Here is a 21,829-nt window from a genome sequence, read left to right as displayed (position 1 = left end):
ATCTCATTGCGAATGAGCAGGGAATGCTGGGGAGAGAGCCAAAGCCCATTCGCAGTACACTGGACATTCCCTTAAGTAATGTCTTGGGGAAGAGACAAGCCTACACAGGGTACTAGACAGCAACTGTGAAACACAACTTTCCTCTAGCTCCTCAATGCTTCCTCTCCCCTCACTATCAAGATCCCAATTATAACTTACAAATCTGACTAGACCAGAGAATGTACACTGGGACAGATAAGAACTAGAAACCCAGGGAATTCAAGGTGGATGAGCCCTTTAGGACCAGTGTTATGAATGGGGATGCTGGGAGGGTGGAGGGAGGGTAGGCTGGCACCAGGGAACCGATGACAAGGATCTACATAAAACCTCAAAAGAAAAGGGGGTGAAGGGGGACATCAAACAGTGCAAGATATGACAAAATAATAATTAGTAAATAATGAAGGACTGATGAGGAGGGGTAGTGAGAATGGGGGCGGGGGGAATGGGGAGCTGAGGCCAGGGGCTTGGGTGGAGAGAAGATATTTTGAGAATAATGAGGGCAATGAATGTACAAATGTGCCTTATATCAGTGATGTTTGTACGTATTGTGGTTATTGTTGTATGAGCCCCTATAAAAGGAGAGAAAAAAAAGACCCTGGCAGAGGGCTGATGCTAGGATGATCTCAGGCTGGATTAGACCAGCAAAAGCAGGTGCTGCAGTCGCCTCACCCTGTGTCTATTCCTATGTGAGGCATGAAGCTTAGGGTCCACAGCCCCGGCAGCTGGACAGTGAGAGAGGCGGGGCTCTGAGGTCATTCCACAGGGGGAATGGCCCTCCGGTTCCTGCAGGGCCGACCCTCCTGGGTAGTCCTGCTCTCTGGGGCACCTCTTTCACAGAGCCCACACCAGGGGAGCTCTTCAACTCATGGGGGATTGGCAGGAAGCCTCTGCTCATGCACACACACCACCACCTAGCTGGAGGACCTCGGTGAACAAACCCTGAGGCAGACAACAAGCCCACTAACTGATCCTGTGAGAGATATAATCAGGATCCAGAAACCGGCAACTGGGAGCAAGGGGCAGCATACCTGGGTCCCAGCCCCTCCCACTGCCCTCTGCAAGGAGTGACATTCCAAAGCACAGTGTTTTCCAAAGGCACTGTCAGGACTTTGGAATGGGCAGCTCATTTGTGGACATGGATACTATGTGATCCAGACATACTACCTCCTCTGATCCTGTCAGCCAAGACTAAAAACCCTTCCAAGCAGAAAGCCATGCATCTGAACAGTATCCACCAGCCACTCACGTCCACTCCTGCTGCCTCCAAAGAGCTTCCCTGGGTTGGTCAGATCTCTCGGGGGACAGATATCCCTCGGTCCTTGGTTCTGCGTGAGAAAGAATTCATGCCAAAGCCTGGTTTGTGATCCAAGGGAGGTTTAGGAGCGTTAGGGAGGTGTGGTGGGCAACCCTGGTCGATCCTAGTGGCTGAATTGAATATACTTGGCCTAGGTGGGTCGATGCAGGTGCAGCGCCCACCCAGGTGGACCTGCCCTTCCTGGCCGGAAAACTGGACCTCTGAGCACGCACAGTGTGCCACTCCTTCCTGGGCCGCTAACTGGGCCATCTGAGCATGTGTAATGGACACCCCAGTCCCTATGCTAGCTACCTAACATTTCCATCCTGAAGAGATGTGGACCCAAATCTTTGGGGTACTGGGCGACGACATCTCTAGCTACTTCCTGCTGGCAAAAAGGGCGATGTAGGGCTTTGGGTCCACACCCTTCCTGCTCTGCTGGGAGGGGTTGTCCATTCAGCGCTAGATTGGATAAGGTTGAAGTGGTCCAGGAGATGGTGGTCCTGGAGTTGGCACAATTGGATTAGGGGCTTTGGTAACTTGAGAACTTCTGGAAAAACCAACAAACGCACAAAAGGGTGAACAGTTTAACTGAGACAAGGCTAGGATTGTGAGGTGGGAGTGCCCTTGAAAGTAGGTGAGTATCACAGGAAGTAAGTAAAAAGTCTTAGGATTATCAGGCGTGTGTGTTTGTTCATTCTAAGTACCGGCACAGGGGTAAAAGCATTCACAATTTCCCCTAGCGGGGTCCAGGGTTTGGGCACTACTGGGTGCAGTGGGATCACCGCTTCACTTATGATCCTAAGGCATTGGCCCCTCTGATAAGAACCATCCTTCTTTTTAACCCTACAACGCCTCACTTTTAAATTTTGGGGCAAAAAAAATTTCGTTTTGATTCATTACTTTCATAGTTATCAATATATATACATTTATATTCATTTGATTAAATGTTAGGGAAAGGTCATGCTCGGTGTTATAGGCTTAAATTGTAATATTGGGATGCTACAGGCGGATTCAACAGGGATCAAAAGTAGAGTAACTGCCTGTGTCATTTTTAATTTTCTCGGGTTCCATTTGAGTAAAAGGCTTGTAAGTTACCCGGGGACCAAATGCCCCTGGTGCCTCTACTAGGGGTAGAATGTTCAGGGAGGGTTCAGGGGTGGGACAATAGTGACCTGAAGTCCAGGATCCCTTAGGGCAGGAGTCCTCAAATTGTTTACACAGGGGGCCAGTTCATTGTCTCTCCGACCGTTGTAGGGCCAGACTATGGTTTTCAAAAAACCTATGGACAAATTCCTATGCACACTGCACGGGTCGGCTGCTAAGCAGGACAGGCAGTGGCAGCAAAAACACCCCGAGGGTGGGATAAATGGCATCGCACCACATGTGCCCCATGGACCACAGTTTGAGGACGCCAGCCTTAGGGGTTCCTGGGTGCACTGGGGATGAAGGTCTCCTACTGCTCCTCGAGAGGAGAAATGCTCTAAGTTCTGGCATCTCCGCCCACTCTCCCGGCACTCTACCGAACTGTTCCCGGTGAATCACGGTTGGAAGGGAAAGCGTACCCTTCTCTGCCCACCATTCTCCTTTCTCAAAACGATACTGTGGCCAAATAGAGTTGCAAAGTGAATCTATCAGCTTTTGTTTGCCCAGCCTCTCTGTATCAACTCTATCCCAATTGGACACGATTCATGCAAGGGGGCAATTCCTGAGCATCAAGCTGCTAAGTCCCATCTAGAAAGCACAAAACAAGGAGGCGATTGACAGCTTGCTGCCTCCAGGTCAATAAACCCCACTTGAGAGCACACCCCTGGCTTGCCCTGAATCTCATGCCTCAGCCCGAGGGAAGGGGGTCAAGGACTAGTCGCCGAGGGCGACCTTTAGGTCCAACCATTTTTCTGGACAACAGGCTAGGAGGACCACTGCTTGGGATGGCCCCAAGGCCCTCCAAGACGCCTGCTGGCGCGGCTGATGCTCAAATCTCTCAAGGGAAGGGACACGTGGCAGCTCAGGGAACCTTAAGGGAAATTGGAATTTCTGGCTGGAACATCATGGCAGAGGAGCTGTGTATTAAGTATAAGAGCTGTCCCCAAAAGTGCCTGAAGCAGCATCGCTGAAAGCCTAAATAACAGTGACTCCGCCTAGGCTTCCGAACGCCATTGGCCTAAGCCTGGGCCACGGAAAAGCAGCCTGTAAGAAGGAACAAACCAAATCTGGAAGAAAACTAGCCCTATAACGCCTCAAGTTTTAAATTTTGGAAATTTTTTTTTTTGGTTTTTATTATTTACTTTCATAGTTATCAATATATATGACATTCAAAATATATTTTAAAAGCATAAAATTTTCAGTGTTTTTGAAATGTGACCAAATTGTCACATTTATAATTTGGGTACCAGATATGTTTTCATTAGGAATTATGACAATTTTGTGCTTGGCGTTATAGGGCTAAAGCAGCTTGTTTGAAAAAGGAGGAGAAAGGCAAAGGGAATGGAGGGGAAAAGGGAAACTTTGGGCTCCCGGGACCAGGCAGGGCTAACTCCCAGGCCTCTTCACCCAGCTCCCTAGGCAGCGCCCTTCCACATGTGGACTGGTGGGTGCCATCTTGGCCATGGTCACAGATCCTGTTACCTCTCGGCTACAATGGCGACTGTGTAGGATCTCTGGGAAAAGCTGAAACAGCTTTGACAAGAGTGAAGCCATTTGGGGCTGACAGAAGCCACCATGAAAAGAAAATAAAGTAGCTAGGAAGTGTAAATGAACTAGCTGATATTGGGGAGGTAGGCTGTGCAGACGTCGCCCAAGGGAATGTCATGAAGGAAATGGGTGTTCAGAAGGCTTGCGAGAACGGCCAGAGCAGTTTTGGTTCAACTAAGAATGGCTAACCCTAATACCCCGCTTCTCCCTCGCCTAGTCCTGAGGAAGTATCCATGTACCTACTATACAAAACAGTGACATTGGAAAAATCAGTGCCTTGAAAAGCCCAGGAGAGGCGGACTAGTCACCACTAGAGAGAACGGGCCTAGTCCTCGCCTAGAAAAATCGAAGCTACAGACAATAATGCTCGAAGCTGAATAAAGGTGTCCAGGCTCTGTTTCACTTGACCCCAAGGAGCCCATGCTCACTCTCCATGTAGGGAGCCAGCCAGTAAATTTCTAGGTGGACAAAGGGGTCACCTTCTTGGTTTCAGAAAAGACTACAGGTGCCTTGTCAAAAGGAAAGGCTTTCATTACAGGGGCCCCAGGGCAGACCCAAGCACACCCATGGACAACGGCCAGAATAACAGATTTAGCACAAGAGACAGTTACACGCTCACCCTGGTAATGCCTCAATGCCCCTTTCCCCTAATTGATCGTGACTTATTATGAAAAATGGCAGCCATAATTACTTTCTCATCTGCTACAACCACCTTAACCCTTGAACTTGAAAAGCCAAAAGTTTTGCTCACCACTCCAATGTCAGAGTGATATGTGTTTTATCAAGGAGCAGAAGAGACCTCCTCAAAGGAACTTCTTGATAAATCACTAAAAGATATTCCTTTTGTTTGGGCAGAGAACAACCTGCCAGACCTTTCTGAACTTCAGCTGCCTGGGGTCGTACAACTTCTGAGCTCAGCTACACTGGTGTGTCAAGCTAACCCTACTCCCTGGATAGCAAAAGTGGGTATTTCTGTTCCCATTTGCAGACTAAAGAGGACAGGCATTTGGGTCCTCTGCAAGTCCACATGGAATGCTCCCCAGCTGCCCATGCAGAAGCCGGGAACTGAGGACTTCCAACCGGTGCAGGATCTCAGAGAGGCAAATGAGAGGATAGAAACTGGCCACCCCACGTGCCAAACCCTGAGATCCTCCTGAGTACTATCCCATCAAACTGAATTTGTTATACTGTTTTGGACTTAAAGATGCTTTATTCTCCATACCCGTTTCCCCTGCACATCAACCCAGTGAAGACTTACAGGGACACAAGGAGGAACACCCCCAAACCACCTTGCTCCAGTATGCAGATGACCTCCTCCTGGCCTCCAAAACCCTGGAGGAATGCCAACGGGCTACCAAGGACCTGATAATAGTCCTTGGCCCCTTGGGGTACAGGGTATCTGCAAGAAAGGCTCAACTGTGTGTCCATAAAGCTGTATACCTAGGCTACCAACTGGAGGAGGGAAAACGGAACTTGTCCCCCAGCCGCACTGAGGCGATCCTCAAAATCCCAGTCCCTGAGACGAAGAAGCAGTTGCAAGAGTTTCTAGGAACTGTGGGGTACTGTCCATTGTGGAATTTGGGATTTTCAAAAACAACGAAACCCCTATATGCAAGTACTGGGGAAAGGAAAAAGAACTTAAATGGACTGAAGTAGAATAACAAGCGTTTGAATCCTTTAAAAAGTCGCTCATATGGGCAACCTCCCTTGCCCTACTAGACATAGTAAAGCCCTTCCAATTGTCTATGTGAGGCCAGAGGCACAGCAAAAGAAGTGCTAACTGAGAACTTGCGGCCATGGAAGAGACCTGTGACCTATCTTTCAAAGAAACTGGATTCTGTAGCTGCAGGATGGCTGAGCTGCATGCGAGCTGTGGCTGCCACGGTCATCCTAGTCATAGAAGCTAGGAAGCTTACACTGGGACAGGATATTGCTGTGGTAGGGGGACCTATGGTTGAACCACTCCTAACCAGTCCCCCGGACCGGTGGATCTCGAATGCCAGGATTATACCACAAATCCCCAAGGTAGTGGATGTGACCATGCCATCCCCAGTGTTACAGCCACAACCTATATACTCAGAAAATGATCTAAAGATAAGCCAAGAGTTGGCCTGCCAAAAAGACTGGGAGCATCCAGGGTGGCTGGTCCATCCTGATGGAAGAAGATTCATGCCAGAAGCTCTGGGAGAGATCTGACTCAAGGACTACATGAAGGTATGCATTTGGGATCCTCTCTAAACTGTCTCAGTTGCTTCTCAGGCACTTTTCCATACCCAGGCTTGGACACTGGGTGGCAGATGTCACCCACCGTTGATTGCACTGTGCTCGGGTAAACAACCCCAGAAAGAAAAGGAGCAACCCCAACCACGAGCTTGAGGTAGTAGTCCTGGAGAATTCTGGGAGGTGGACTTTATGGATATCAAATTTAGAAAGTATGACTACCGATATTTGCTGGTGTTCATAGACACCTGTTCTGGATGGGTGGAAGCCTTCCCAACCAAGAAGGAAACTGCTGCCACTCTGTGTAAATTATTAGTAACTAAAATTGTCCCTAGATTTGGCCTTCCCACCACATTGGGGTCCAACAATGGGCCAACATTTATTGCTCAAATTACTAAAGTCTTAGCAATGCTTCTAAATATTAACTGGAAGCTCTTCAGGGCAAGTAGAAAAAAATAAACAGAACCCTAAAGGAATTGTTCGTTAAGTTGCATTTAGGACCTGGCGAGTACTGGGTTGATCCTTACTTTACCTTTTGCCCTACTTCAAGTCTGATGCACTCCCTATGTGAAAAGCATGTCCCCATTTGAATTTATGTTTGGCAGACCTTCCCCAAATCCTCCCAAGTTTGAAAGAAGTAGAAATAATGGAAGTCACTAATCATTCCCTCATCGAGTGCCTGCAGGCTGTGCAACAGGTGAGAGACAAATCATCTGCTCTGACACCTTCATTTTGGGCCTAACCAAGGGAAAGGGAACAGGCAGCCAACAACGTGCAACCAGGAAACTGGACATGGGTAAAGAAGCACCAACCTTACACCTTAGAACCTAGGTGGACTGGCCCATACCAAGTGATACTTACAACACCAACTGCAGTTAAAATAGTGGGGAGGGGGCCGTGGATTCCTCAGTCATAAGTAAAAAAAAAAGCCCTCCCTGAGCATATCCTGGAAAGATGGACACCCAGAAAGACGGAAAATCCCTCAAAATTAAGGCTTTACAGAACTTAATTGTTTTTCTCTGAGTATTGCTGACAACACCCAGTGTTTCCCCCAAGCACAAACACATCTGTGGACTGCTATTCTAACCTCCAGCAGTGAATATGTAACCTCTTATACTGGGTATGACCCCCTCTTTTCATTTTGATTTGTTTGATTTGCTAGGAAAGAATTGGCATCCTGGATCCTTTAAAGGTAAAGGGCACAATGGGACCTATACTCGAATCCCGTCCTATTGGTGCGGAATACCCTCTATAGAAAGAAGGCTCCAAACAAACCATGTCTATATATGCCCGGCTCATGGACTCCCTAACTGCCAAGGGGAGGGACATTACCATTGCGCAGCTTGGGGTTGTGAAACCATCATTTTCAGGGTGGAAACTTGTTAAAGATGACCCTATTATTTTTACAAGAATGAGACTCAAGTCGGAAGGGTTTGATCCCACTACGTGTATGGTTTCCAAATATAACCCAATAAGAATTGGATTCAAGCGTTATTGGGTTCACCGGGAAAACATGGGGAATTCAACATTATGTAAATGATAGAGATCCCGGGAAACCTTTTCTATCCAGCAAAGTAAAATATGGCAACCTGCCATCCGTACAAAGGCCCAAACCTCGGGATAAATCCTGAAGAGCCACAGCTGGTGTCATTAAGATTCCTTTGCCGCACCCTCCAGACTCTCCAGTAACTTTCCCGTTCACTGCCAGCCCAACTCACAGGGCCCTTCTCATTCAGGAGCCACCTCAAGGTTCTGTGTTTGATTCTCGAGATGCTGTATTCCAATTTATGAACTCAAATCCTCACCTCACAGCTGATTGTTGGCTTTGTCTGAACGCTGCTTCCCCTTACTATGTAGGAACAGGTACAAATAGCACTATTGGTACAGAGTGTAATCCAATTAGAAATGTTAGTAAAAAGGATTACACGAAGCAGCAGTCTATAGGTGATGTTAGTATGGACTCAAGTCTAAGCTCACTTTAAAAGATTTGCAAGGGGAAGACTGTGTTTTTATTCATCTAAGTATCCCTTTAATATATCAAGATATCGAGATTTTTGCCTTCAAGCTGTTCCCATTGAACCAAATGTTGATCCTAATTTGTTATCTGCTCCAATGAGTACTTGCTTTACTTGTTCCACAGGATGAACACCCTGTCTCTTTTCCCTGGGTATTTGTGTGCTAGTGCATGTTACTCCTCAAGTGTACCTGTGTTCTGGTGAAGGAGGTGTAGGGATAACTTTGGAATTTCCGGATGAGTTCAAAGAGCCCCAGTATTGGTCCCACTGGTAACAGGGCTTGGGATTATGGCATTAGCTGCAGTCGGGTCAGTTGCTTTAATACAAGGAAACTTAAACTATCAGACTCTTAGTCAGCAAATTGCTTTAGATCTACAGGGATTAAAAAAAACCTGTCTCCCATTTAGAAAGATCCCTAGACTCCCTTGTAGCAGTTGTGTTGTAAACCCGCCCAGGGCTTGACTTGCTCTTTTGGAAACAAGGAATGCTGTGCACAGCATTGGGAGAAACTAATTCTATGCAAAGCATTCGGGAATCAATAAAGATAGATGAGCCCTGGTTAGGAAAGGATTAGAACAAAGAGTCAAGAAAAGAAATGGAGGAACCAATTGGTTTGAAAAGCTACTTAATTGGTCAGCCTGGCTAACTACCCTATGAACGGCCCTAGCCGGCCCCTAATCCTCCTTCTGCTAAGCCTCACATTTGGCCCAGTAATAACCAATAAGCTAGTGGCATTCCTTACACAGAAAGTACAAGCCACAAAACTCTTAATGCTGAGCCCACCATACACTGGGCTGGCTACCGAAGATTCAATGATTTGAACTTGACTAAGAACAGGAGAGTATATAGCAGCTCTGGGCAAAGCTTAAGTAGCCTTGACAAGAGAAGTCATTTTGAGCTTTCAGAAGCCATTATGAATGGTAAATAAACTAGCTATGAACTGCCAATGAACTAGCTGATACTGGGGAGTTAGGCTGTGCAGACATAGCCCAAGGGAACGTACAGAAGGAAATGGATGTTCAGAAGGCTTTCGAGAACGACCAGAGCAGTTTTGGTTCAACTAAGAATGGCTAACCACAATACCCCGCTTCTGAGCTCTGCCTGCTTGCACACCTGCACATTGCAAAAGTATAAAAACCTTTGGAAAACTAGACTGGGGGGCCGCTCAGTCTCCCCTCAAGAGAGCTGATGGTCTGGTCCCTGAGCAGGAAATGAAACTTGTTCTGCTGAACTTTCCGGCAGTCTGGGCGGTTTGCTGTCTGGGAATGGAGTGTAGCTACAACAGACACAGGTGGTGCCATTCTGCCTGTGAGTGGAGTCACGTGGCTGGGAAAATGGAGGCCCCAGGTTGTGGCCTAGCCGAAAGCCAGCCTGGAGCCGGCCACCCAGCCAGAGTCCTGCCCAAACCAACAGGGTGGACGCAGGCGCCCCCAGGCCTGCTGCTTGCCGGAGACGCGGCACAACACTGTTTCCCAGTCTTGGCACAACAGACTCCATTTTGAGTCCTGCACCTCCATCTTAGCTCTCAAGGCTGACCCCTAATCGACCTCCCCTCCCCAGCTCAACCCCAAATTCCTGGAACCAGCTCGTCACAAAGCCAGAATGTTTTCTGAAGATATGGTCACTCCACGCGTCCCTGACATATAGGTAAGATTAACGACCTTCTCCCTTCTGAAGCACCTGTGTGCGCAGATCCTCCCCAGCTTTGATCCTCCCCAGCTGTGCCTGCCAGCAGTGGGCATAAAAACACTGCCAGGATTTTTCCCCCCTGCGCGGCTTCAATAGCTCAATACCCTGAGTTGCTGAACCTGCCCGCAAGCTTCTCAATAAAGCCTGCTTCTAAAACTTCGTTAATTGCATCTTTGATTCTGTTTTCACGTCCAAATAAACCTTATACACTGAGCCTCGAGAAGGCTTTTGGAGTCAAAATCCTCCCAGCCTCCAGGCAGCAGCGTCCCAGCCCCCTCACAAATGCAGCCCGGGAAGGCAGGCGAGTTCCTGGGAAAGCAGGCACGTCAAGTCCCGCACACCAGCAAGAAATGGCGCAAAGACGGACACCAGCAAGAAACGGCGCAAAGACGGACACCAGCAAGAAACGGCGCAAAGACGAACACCGTGAATTCAACCCAACAATTCTCCCGAGGGTGGTGAGGTAAAAGGAGCCCAGAGGGGCCCCCAATCCGTGAGACCAACATGGGAGGGCCCACTCCTGGGGCCGGCTTACCTCATAGCTCCAAATCACACAGCACCGCTTCTTTTCGACCTCTCCGGGGACAGGTGTGCCTCGGTCCATGGCTCCACGCGAGAAACAGCTCACGGCGAGGCCTGGTTTGGGATCCCCGTGAGTTTTATGAGCGGTTAGGGAGGCGTGGTCGATGACGTGGGTCGACCCCATTGGCTGAATTGTTGAATTGAATTCACCTGGCCTAGGTGAGCCAATGCAGGTACAGCCCCACCAGGCATAGCTCCCCCTCCTGGCTGGAAACCTGAACTGCTGAGCATGCAGTGAGCCACTGCTTCATGAGCTGGTAGCTCGGACCTCTGAGCATGTGTAATAGGCCTGCCAGTCCCTATGCTAGCTCCCTAACAGGTTTTCCAGCCAAAGGTCTGCCTTCTGGAGCTGTTCTACAGAAAGCACTTAGTTCCTGACCCTTATGCATTCGGGGTAATGGATGCCCTCGCTTCCGTGCTTGCTTCTATTTCATTCTGGAATGGTCCTTGTTTCACAGGTCGGCGAGGTCAGGAATTCTGGGCTGGTTGGCTACCAAGCACAAAATAAATAGCCAACAGATTGAAATCTCAACCCCTATATTGGTTTATTATCGACCACACAAACTTGTCTTCTGGAACTTCCCTCCTAAATTTCTGAACCCTTGAACTCCTTGACACATGTACTTGGAAAGCAAGGATTCCAAACTCTGATCACCATATCTGACTGCTCCCCCAGTCCCTCTGCACTGTCAACCAGCAGTCGGGCCTCTCCATTTCTCAGAAGCTGCAGATTGTTACGTCACATCACCCTGTGTTTAAATGTTAGTGATTATGCCATTTAAAAAACAAATGTGTGAGCCAACTGGGGGCAAACAAGACTCGTTTCAAACACCAGCTCTGTCTCCTCTAAGGGCCCGTGTACAACTGCGACAACACAACAGTGGGTCCTGCTGGGTCTCCATTAGCATCTGGGAGGAAGGTTATTTATTACAGGGAATCCTACCTTTGTCCCTTGGTGTTAATGGCAGACTCACTGGGTGACGGATTGTGTCTGACACGCACCACGTTTGCCGCAGCAAACACCAACACTTTGTCAAACTCCGTTTGGTATTGCTCCATCCCTCCATTATTCTCCCTAATCACAAAAATAATTAACACATTCATATAAAAGCACAGGATGAGGATAGCTTTAATTTATGGATCTAGTTCAGGGTCATCCCTCTTATCAAGATATGACAATCTAATGAGGCTTAATTAAAAGTAGCAGTGAAGCAATTTAGGAAACTGAGGGATTGTCACGAGTCCTGGTTGTGACAGCATGTTCTGTGCACCATGGAAGATAACAGATTTGTCTTCTGTGGTATCTCATATCCATCATCCCCAAACTACCTGCTCTTAGGGGTAGAGAGAGCGAGCTTGTCTTTGAAAAAAGTGCCTGGGTTTGGTAGCTGCTCACAGGATGGCAGGTGTAATGTATTATGAGAACTTAACAAGGCTCTGAGAAGATGGCTATTGGAAGGTCTGGCTGGAGGGCAAGGTCATGGCCCTGAAGGATTCAGGATCCAGAAGTCAAGTCAGAACTGGATGCCAGAGACTTTCTCAATCCAGCCCTCTTTGCCCCTCCCCTAAGGCCAATACATTTCTAAGGGTTATGGATTCTACTTCAGAATCTTTCTCAAACCCAGGGCCCTCTTCACCATTATTGTCTAGACCTGGTCACCTCTTGCCTTATAAATACAAATATGGGTTTATTGTAAGTCTGGGTCTGTTAGGTTTCTCGGGTGGGAAATGTCTCGGTCCTTGGCTACACACTGGAAAGAAATTCACACCAAAGCCTGGGTGGTAATCCGAGTGGGTTTATAGACATGAGAGAAGAAGGTTCCGGCGTTACACTAAACTGAACACGGGCACCCTCATGACACTGCACACTCAGCCCTGCTGAGTGGAAGGCAGAGAAGCAGCTGAAGGGAAGGGGCGGTGGTCTCCAGATTCCAGGCTTTCAGCTGGGAGGCATCAATTAAGCTCTCCTGGCTTGGGCTTAGTCCGCATTGGCTTCCAACCTCCTGTAGGAGGCCCCCTAAGCATGGAGAGGAACAACCCCTTGTCTTGCTACCTAACCGGTCTACATTCCTGCATGGCTACATTGAGATGGAACTAGCCCCTTTAGACAGCCTGAGGGGTTCACCAGGAGACACGGGCCCCAGTGTTCCCTGTGACCACCTTAAACCTTAAACTACTGTTGGAGTTTATATTACCTGTGTGGGTCTGTGGGCATGGGACGTTTCCATGCCAGAGACCTGAAGTTACACAAATAGGCATCCAGAACAGAACTCATACAGGCTCTAATAAGATGCTCGGATGCTTCTCGCTAGGATGAGAATTTAACGAAGTGTGTGAGCAGTTCAGATCTTGTAAGGGAGAACAGGTCAGTAGGGTATCCAGAGAAGAGAGCAAAGGTCAGGGGAAAGGGAGGGGGCCCACAGACATCTGTGCTCTGTGTTTGGCCACAAGACAAGAAACTGGGTCTCCTTGCAAAAGAAAGCAGAACAGCAAGTCCCTCAGAACTACGACATTTTTAAACATGACCTATACAACACTCGGCTCTGGGAGGCGCCTTGGAAAACCATAAAAACCCTAAAAGAGGGGCAAGGAGGAAGCCCAAGTCTTTGATTTTCCCTGCTGTGCTTTCAGTGTTGAAATGTCGGTGCACGGAGCCTTTGAAATTTCAGAATCAGAGAGTGAATCCACAAGCCAAGCTCCTGCTTTATTCTTCAATGCATTTTGGCCCAGCTTCTCCTTGGTGAGACATGTAACAGAAATTCTGGACTTAGGAGCCACTTGGTCCTTGGACACTAGGAGATTTCAGTGGAATCTGAAACAGGGCTCTAACCACCAGCTGGACTGGCCTAGGAAGCCCAAGTATTCATTCTCCCAAACACCAACCTCCCGTTGCTCTTCATCTGCCTGCACCTTGTTCAGCTTTAGTTGTCCGTGGAAGCGTTTGGCACCCATCTGATGCTTCGGAATCCAGAAAGGAGGAAAGGTAAAACTGGGATTCAAATGAAACAGACTTAAGCAGGACCATAGCTAAGATGTGCCCAGGGCTCCTCGCAGCATTTGTCACCTTCATTTCCCTCTTCGGACTCAGACGTGGCAAGGTTCAGAAACAAGCTTTACCAGAAAGAACAGCTGTGAACCCAGCCTGCTTCCAAGTGAGAAAAAGCCCTTTACACATGAGTTCCTGAGGTCAGCCCAGCCCTGTGCGTCCCCACCCCTCCCAGAGTCCCTGGCTCTCTGGCGAAGCATTAAAGCAAGTGGAAGCAGAGATTTGCTCAGAATAAAAAAATCGTTTTTCACAATAGCACGGCACGTTCTGGATGGCAATCACGGCTGCACAAACCATATCCGTCCTCCAGCCATAATGTTGGCGCCTCAGTGACCATGCACATACATTGTGTGGCGAGACTCAGAGCCTGTTCCATTTGTGGTCAATTGTTTCCTCCCTCTCCATACTTTGCACTTAGGAGACATGCTCTCTGGAAGTGGTTGAGGCTTGTCTTGTCACCAGTAATCATCTCCTACACCTTCCTTTACAATCACTAATTTGATGTGTTCACTCAAAGAAATGCCAATAATATGAGGTTTCAGAGGAGAGCTCCTAGAGCTCCCCCAGACAACAAGGAGGCCGAGTGTCACCGTCATTATCCTGAGCTGGGAGGGGGCACTAGTGTTCTGGAAGCTGGGGATCCGTCACTGCCTGCCCACCGCACAGACAGAGCAGGTGCTGGTTATAATTGCTTGTAGACGTCCTGCCATGCTGAGTTGAAAGTCAAACCCGTAAACGCTGCCCGACTACAATAACACTGGAGTACACAGACATTTCTGCATCATTGCTGGGTGAAAATATACTGAGTGGAGTTGGATGAGATGGCAGCAAGTGCCTAAGGAGGGGATGCTGTGGGAATACCAACAAGATGACTGTCAGTCGCCGTTTCCTCCTCTCGTCTGCTTTTTCCCCCCTTTCTTTCAGGCCCAAAAGACATGACAAATATGTAAGCAAACAAATTTGTTCATTTTTAGAGGAGTCTCCCACCCCACCCCCATCCAACTCTGGCCTCCTTTGAGCAAGCCAGTAGAACTTTTTTTTTTTTTTTAAACCTGGCTTCTGCTATGGCAATTTCCGGAGTTGCTATGTGGCTGTGTTTAAAAGTCGCCTTTGGGATCCAGATCACAATCCTTGTCACAAAGGCATTCTCCCAGTCCCAAATAGCAATGCGACCTCCTTTCAGAAGGTTGTTCTTGTTTCTGTAGACCCAGAAAGGAGTTCAAGCTGTTGATCTTGACCGTGGTTGTCGAGTCAGCCTCTCATGGACACCTCATGGGAAGCGGAGCAAACTATGCCAGTCTGTGCTATCACCAGGGCTGGGAAGGGAAGCCAACCGTGGAGGGTCATAGGTCGATGTGTGGATGGAGATAATCAGGTCTTTCGTCCTTATTCTATTTCAGTCTGGAAACATCCCTGAAGCCTGCTCAGTGTCATAGCAACACACAAACTTTCACTGACAGTCTGGGGCACATTGGCTGCAAATCGAACCCGGGTCTTCCCGGTGAAAGACGATGAGAGACCTACCACTGAAGCACCGTGGCCCTCACCTCAAACCAGGGCAGTCATTTCCCACAGATCTACCAGAGTTCAAACCAGATCACAATGCGTGATGACTAAGATTGCCACCAGAATCTGATACTGATGCAGAAAAAAAACCTAACTACCATTTTATTGACTCCCACTCATACCGGCCCAATAGGACAAAGAACTGCCCCTTTGGGGTTTTGAGACTTTAAATCCTTACAGTAGCGGTTCTCAACCTGTGGGTCGCGACCCCTCTGGGGATCAAATAACCCTTTCACAGGGGTCAACCATTTCATAACAATAGCAAAATTACAGTTATGAAGTAGCAATGAAAATAATTTTATGGTTGCAGGTGACCACAACATGAACTGTATTAAAGGGTGGGGGCATTAGGAAGGTTGAGAACCATTGCCTTACAGAAATAGACAACCTCATATTTCTCCCACGGACGGGCTAGTCAGTTCAAACCCCCGACCTTGCGATTAGCAGCTTAATGCACAGTCCACTCCACCACCTGGGCTCCTAATGCTATAATAAGAGATACTATTGTTAGATCTCTCCTGGGAGAGATATACCTCAGGCCTTGGCTTCGCGCGAGAAAGAATTCAATTCGAAGCCTGGATTGTGATCCAAGTGGGTTTTTTGAGAGAAGAAGTTTCAGGTTTACACAGGCACCTCAGGGCCCCTCACAGGGCACAGCCTACCTAGAAGCTGCTGGAGAGAAAGTCACTCAGTGGGCTCCGGGATCCTGCCTTTTTTTCTTTTTTTAAAATCATTTTATTAGGGGCTCATATAACTCTTATCACAATCCATATATACATCAATTGTGTAAAGCACATTTGTACATTCATTGCCCTCATTATTCTCAAAACATTTGCTCTCCACTTAAGCCCCTGGCATCAAGTCCTCATTTCTCCCCTCCCTCCCCGCTCCCCCATCCCTCAAGAAACCTTGATAATTTGTGAGTGGTGATACTGAGAGGGTTGTGGGAGGGTGGATTGGAAAGAGGGAACTGATTACAAGTATCTACATGTGACCTCCTCTCTGGGGGACGGACAACAAAAAAGTGGGTGAAGGGAGACATCGGAGCGGTCAAGATCCTGCCTTTTCAATTCCTCCATAGGGAGGCATGGTTGACGGTCATGGTCAACCCCAATGGCTGGATTGAATTCACCTGGCCCAGATGGGCCAATCCAGGTGTAATGCCCACCTAGGTGTACCACCCCTTCCTGGCCGGAAGTTTGAACCTGAGCATATGTAATGGATGACCCAGTCCCTATGCTAAACCACCTAATAGTATTTGCAAGATGCCAAGCACCGTTCTAAGCTTTTTGTGTATAATAATTCAATTATTCCACTTAGCAAGCCTATGTGTGGACTCTATTTGGCCTCCTTTTACAGATGAAAAATCAGTGGCACAGAATGATAAAGTCATGAGCCTAGGACCACACAGTGAGGAAGTGGGAAGGAGAGATTTGGACCCAGGTTGCAGAGCCCATGCCTTGGGTGCCTACAGCTGCCATGTAGGACACAGAAAAGCATGGAGCAGACTCGGTGTAAGATATTAGGGAGTTGGGAGGACTGTAGCATGAATGTATGTGCTATGACTTCATGAGAGTAGCTGCTACTCAGATCCAGAAGAGAATACAAGCCTTTTGCAAAAATTATTTTTGCCAAGAGAGGGTGGAAAACTGCATCTTGTGCGAAATCCCCCCAACCTGCACATGTGCATAGCTATTTCAGAAGGTTCCAAACAATGTGTGCTGTGCGGCAAACCAAACTGAGCTCAGGGGGAGCTGGTCTGTGGGTTATGTTAGCCAGAAAGTGAGCAGTTTGAACTCACCAGCCACCACTCCAAGGGAGAAAGAGGAGGCTTTCTGCTCCCATGGACTTACAGCCTTCGAAGTGGCAGGGAGCATTTCCATGCGTCCTATGATTAGGATCTCAGAGGGTGAGGGTGGAGTTGGTTGAGACCTGTCTTCAGGGCATTTCCCAGAAGGGCTTCCTGCAGTGGCTCTGCCTTCAGGAATGTCTGATGACCTTGAGGGCAGCAAAGTCCTAAACACACTCAGGCAGTGGTTCTCAACCTTCCTAATACAGGTCCTCTTGTTGTGGTGATGCCCCCCTCCCCCAACCATTAAATGATTTTCTTGCTACTTCATCACTGTAATTTTGCTACAGTTATGAATTGGGTGAGCCCTGTGAAAGGGTCATATGACTCCCAAAGGTGTCGCAACCCACAGGTTGAGAACCACTGCACTAAGGGTTCCCCTCCCAGGCAGCCCTACCAGTGTCTGGTGTGCATACTTCTGTGAGGTGAGAGAAATGGACTTAGTGTCTGCTTCTGGTGACAGTTGATGTGGGTGGGCTTTCTCCCTATGTCAAATCCCTCTCAAGCCATTTGTCACCACAACAGAGGGAGCCATGCACAAAAAAGCAAGAAGAGGATGCAGCACAGCAGGACAGCAAGCAGAACAAAGATTGAATAAGCACAATTCACTTCAATCATGAATCGGGTGCCCTTGAGATGTGAGGAAGACCCCAGTCTAGTGACATTAGATCAGGTTTAGGGATTGAGTGAAGCGACCCCTCTTGGCTCCCCTCAGCCCCTATTTTGCTTTCCCATTGATCCTGACCCTTGCATCGTGATTGGTCCTTATTCCAGCATGATGGTTGGTTTCATAACCACGGCATATGGGAATGTGTTAGTCGATAGGTTATACAGGCACAGCCTCTGGAATGGGTAAGTGAGGAGGCGATTTGGGCTCGCTCATGCAGACCTCTAGTTGTCCTTGACATGACTGGTAGAATGGATCATGTGAAGTGATTTGAGATCGGCGTTGAGATCTGATAGGTCATGCAGACTTCTAGCTGATCCTGGCAGTACCCTATTTTAAGGAAACAGAATGTTTGGCGTTTAAGTCGTATTTGAGCTTAAATTTTGAGCAATAGGCTGTGGCTCACAGTGAGAGTCTATGTGGAGACCCTACATCCATTTTGAGGGGCCTCAGATTCAGCCGCCATTGAGTTCTTTCCTACTCTGACTGGCAGTGGAAAGCTTGTCCCTCAGGCAGTGTGCTTGCGTCCACTCCCCGGGCCACACTCAACGATATACGGTAGTGTGCACATCCCAATGAAGGTCCCGCTCATGCTCTCACAGGCCCTCCTGAAACTCCAGGAATTGATCTGTCTTCAGTCACAATTTTGTGACAAAGTTGTTTGTTTTCTATGTCTTATTTAAGTTTTCAGGAGCCCAGGTGGTAATGCTGGATAGTGTTGGACTATTAAGAGCAAGGTCGCTGGTTCAAAGCCACTAGTCATTCCACAGGAGAAAGATGAGGTTATTGCTTCCTGTAAAGGTAGCAACTTCAGGATCCCTACACAGAGTCACTATGAGTCAGAGTCAGCAGGACAGAATGGGTGTCATTTTATTTAAGTCACTGTGGCTCTGGGTCCTTCCAACACCATTGTGGCCTCATGCGGATGCTCTCCTTCATCCAGAACAGCAGTTTGTGCCTTTTTCTTGTGTAAAACTTAGCAAAGGAGTTCCTAATAAAATATAGTTGGATTGGGAGTCTTTTTCCCCTAAAAACAAAGTAAATACAAAAATAGAAACGAGACTATGGTGCTAATAACCAGTTGGAGAGTTGAGAGAGCTGAACTCTCAATCCTGATAGAAAACCATTGTGACTGAGCACCTGCTCAAGGTCATCCACAGCCTATGAGGTTGAGCCTATGTGTTGGGGAGTAATTGTGTACATAAAGTTAACCATTTCTCTTTCTAAAGATTCTGTCTAAAGCTTACTTTAAATAATAAGTTTTCCCCTGGGCTAGGTAAAGTTCAGCATTCATCATGTTAGGCCAGAGGAGGCAAATCACACCCACTACCCAGGGAGCACTGCTTCCAAAAGCACATTGCCTGTGCCGGGGAAGAGGGGAGGTACCCGGACCAGAAATGCTGACAGAGTGGAACCAGAGAGCTCAGCCCCCAGCTTCCCGAGGGAGCAGCTGTGATGGTTCACTTCTGGATGAATATGTTTAAGCAAAGGCCAAGGGCATGACTTGGGCAGCACGAAAAGCAGATGTGCAGAGGTTGTTCACTGCATTCCAGAAGTTCACACACTCTCCTGAGGCTCCTTGGCTCAATGGCAGGAAGTCATTGGTGGCTTCCACCTTCAATCCCAAAAGGTCACTGCCATCCAGTGGATTCCAACCACAGTGACCCTATATGGAGTTTTCAAGACTGTAAATTTTCATGGGAGCCAGCAGTCTCATTGTCCCCCCTGGGACAGCGAGCTAGCAGCCCGTTTTGCCACCAGGGCTCCTTCCTCTCAAATTCTGGATCCAGTCCCTCCGAATATCCTGCCCTGCCCTTGTCTAGGCTTCTTAAATGCGTTCCACGCTGCTTATGTGAGTCTGGGTGCATTCGAGAAACAAATCCACAGAAACACGTATGTATAAGAGAGTTGTATATAAAGGGTGAGTGCACATCAAGAAAACATGCTCACATGTGCTTATGCACCCGCTTTGTCTTCAGCGATCATGTTGGTGTAGGCTGGTGTGCTTTTTCCATGTGGACTTTGTTGTTTCTTAGCTACGTGGCCCCCTGTTTATCTTCCAGCCTTTAAGACCCCAGACGCTATATGCTTTGATAGCCGGGCACCATGGTGCTTAACTACTACACCACCAGGGTTCATTAGCATGTGACTTATCTCCTGTCATTCACACTAGATGCTCAAAATAGCAGGAGACCAGGTTTCTCCTTTGTGGCCACACCAGGTACTGACAGAACCAAGAACAGAGACACAGTTATATATCTTGACTATCGTTTGCATATTATATGCCAGGAATCCCTAGGAAGTGTCTTGGAATTGTTCTACTCTGGTTCAACTTTCACACACCCTCCCAGTTTCCATACTGACTCTGCCAAACCCCTAGTAACTGATTTGCACCTCCTATCAACTTGGAGAAAACACCCTAGGCCAGATATAGAAGTGGACATACTTGGTACCCAGAAAAACTGTTCAGTGTTTTGAGGGCGGCTCAGCAAACAAAATGGGCACAGTGATTAAGCATTCAGCTGCTAACACAACGCTCAACTCTGTAGTGGTTCTGCAAGAGGAGGATATGGTAGTTGACCCCCCAAAAGAGTTACAAACTTGGAAACCCTACGGGTATTTGTATAGGGTCGCTATGTGTTCCAATAGAGATGATTGTCATAGGTTGGGTTTGGTTCAACCCGTCTTACTGAGGAGACTCCTTCTTTACATGCGGTCAGTTACTTTAGAGGAAAAAGGCATGCCTGTCCCAGAACAATCCAAGGACTGGTAAAGGCAACACCCACAAAGACACTCCCTCTGCCTGCCTAACTCTAAAATGCTGCCCATAAAACACTCTGCTGGTAATATCTGGGCAGCACACTGGGGAGGTGCAGCAAATGTGTGTTGAATGTATGAGGCCATTTCATAGTTTGGTTGCACGATCAGGGTGTCTGTCATAAAGCCCATCTCTTTGACTCCACCTCTCAGCAGAGATGAACACAAGCTTCCCGTTTTTTTCTCGGCAATGTCCTTGTCAAATAAAAGTTCCTTGTAGATCAGTAACTTGCCACAGAGCAAAAGATATGGGAAGAGGCTCATCTTTCTCCTGGCTATGAAATAGAATGGCAAGCCCCTCCCTTCAACACACACACACACGCACGCACACACAGACACGCGTACACGCACACCCCTGCCTTACAACTACATTCGGTTGATTAGCAAACAAAGCTCTACAACCCAACTATGTGTTTTTCTTCTCCAGAGGAATGACGGACTTATATACCCTGCATTGACTTTTTTTAATGGAATTGCCCCAGTTCTCCTCACCTTTCCTTAGATAGTGCAGTGAACTATTAGATGACTGCAGGTATTGAAAACTAGTATTGATTTCTGGTTTGTGTCACCTTTGGCTTTTAGCACCCTCCACTTCTCTAGTAAGCTTTCCATTGCTTTGGGGAAATTTTCTCTCTCTGAATTTATTATGTGAGGGTGGTAGTGTAATAATCAATGTGCCTATGGAGGACTATCCTTCATGACCTAAACTCATTAAGGGGCAGTGCCTGATGGAGCATCAGGTTGGAGGAAGGCCTATTAACAACCTGCATTATACAGATGACACAATTTTGCAGAAAATGAGAAGGACTTGATTCACTTGCTGATGAAGGATTGATTAAAGCCTTCAGTTTGGATTATGACTCAATGTAAAGAAAGCCCAGACCCTCACAACTGGACCTATTGATAACATCATGATAAATGGAGGAAAGATCGAAATTGTCAAGGATTTTGTCTTGCTTGAATCCACAATCAATTCTCATGGAAGCAGCAGAGAAGAGAACAAATGACACATTTCACTAGTCAAATCTGCTACACGAGACCTCTTTAAAGTGTTGAAAAGCAAGAGATTACTTTGAGGACTGGGGTGGGTTGACCCAGGCCATGGTATTTTCAACTGTCTCATATTCATGTGAAAGTTGAACACTGAATAAGGAAGACCAAAGAAGAATAGATATATTTGATTAGTAGTGATGTAAAAGAGTAATGAATGTACCATGGACTGCCAAAAGAACAAACCCATCTAACTTGGATGAAGTACAGCCAGAATGTTCCTCAGGGCAAGGATAATGAGACTTCGCCTTAACATTGACATGTTGTCCGGAGAGATCAGTCCCTGGAGCAGGACATCGTG

This window comes from Tenrec ecaudatus, unplaced genomic scaffold (genome assembly GCF_050624435.1).
Source record: "Tenrec ecaudatus isolate mTenEca1 unplaced genomic scaffold, mTenEca1.hap1 Scaffold_631, whole genome shotgun sequence".
NCBI classification, from domain to species: Eukaryota; Metazoa; Chordata; class Mammalia; order Afrosoricida; family Tenrecidae; genus Tenrec; species Tenrec ecaudatus.
This window is presented reverse-complemented; position numbering follows the sequence as displayed.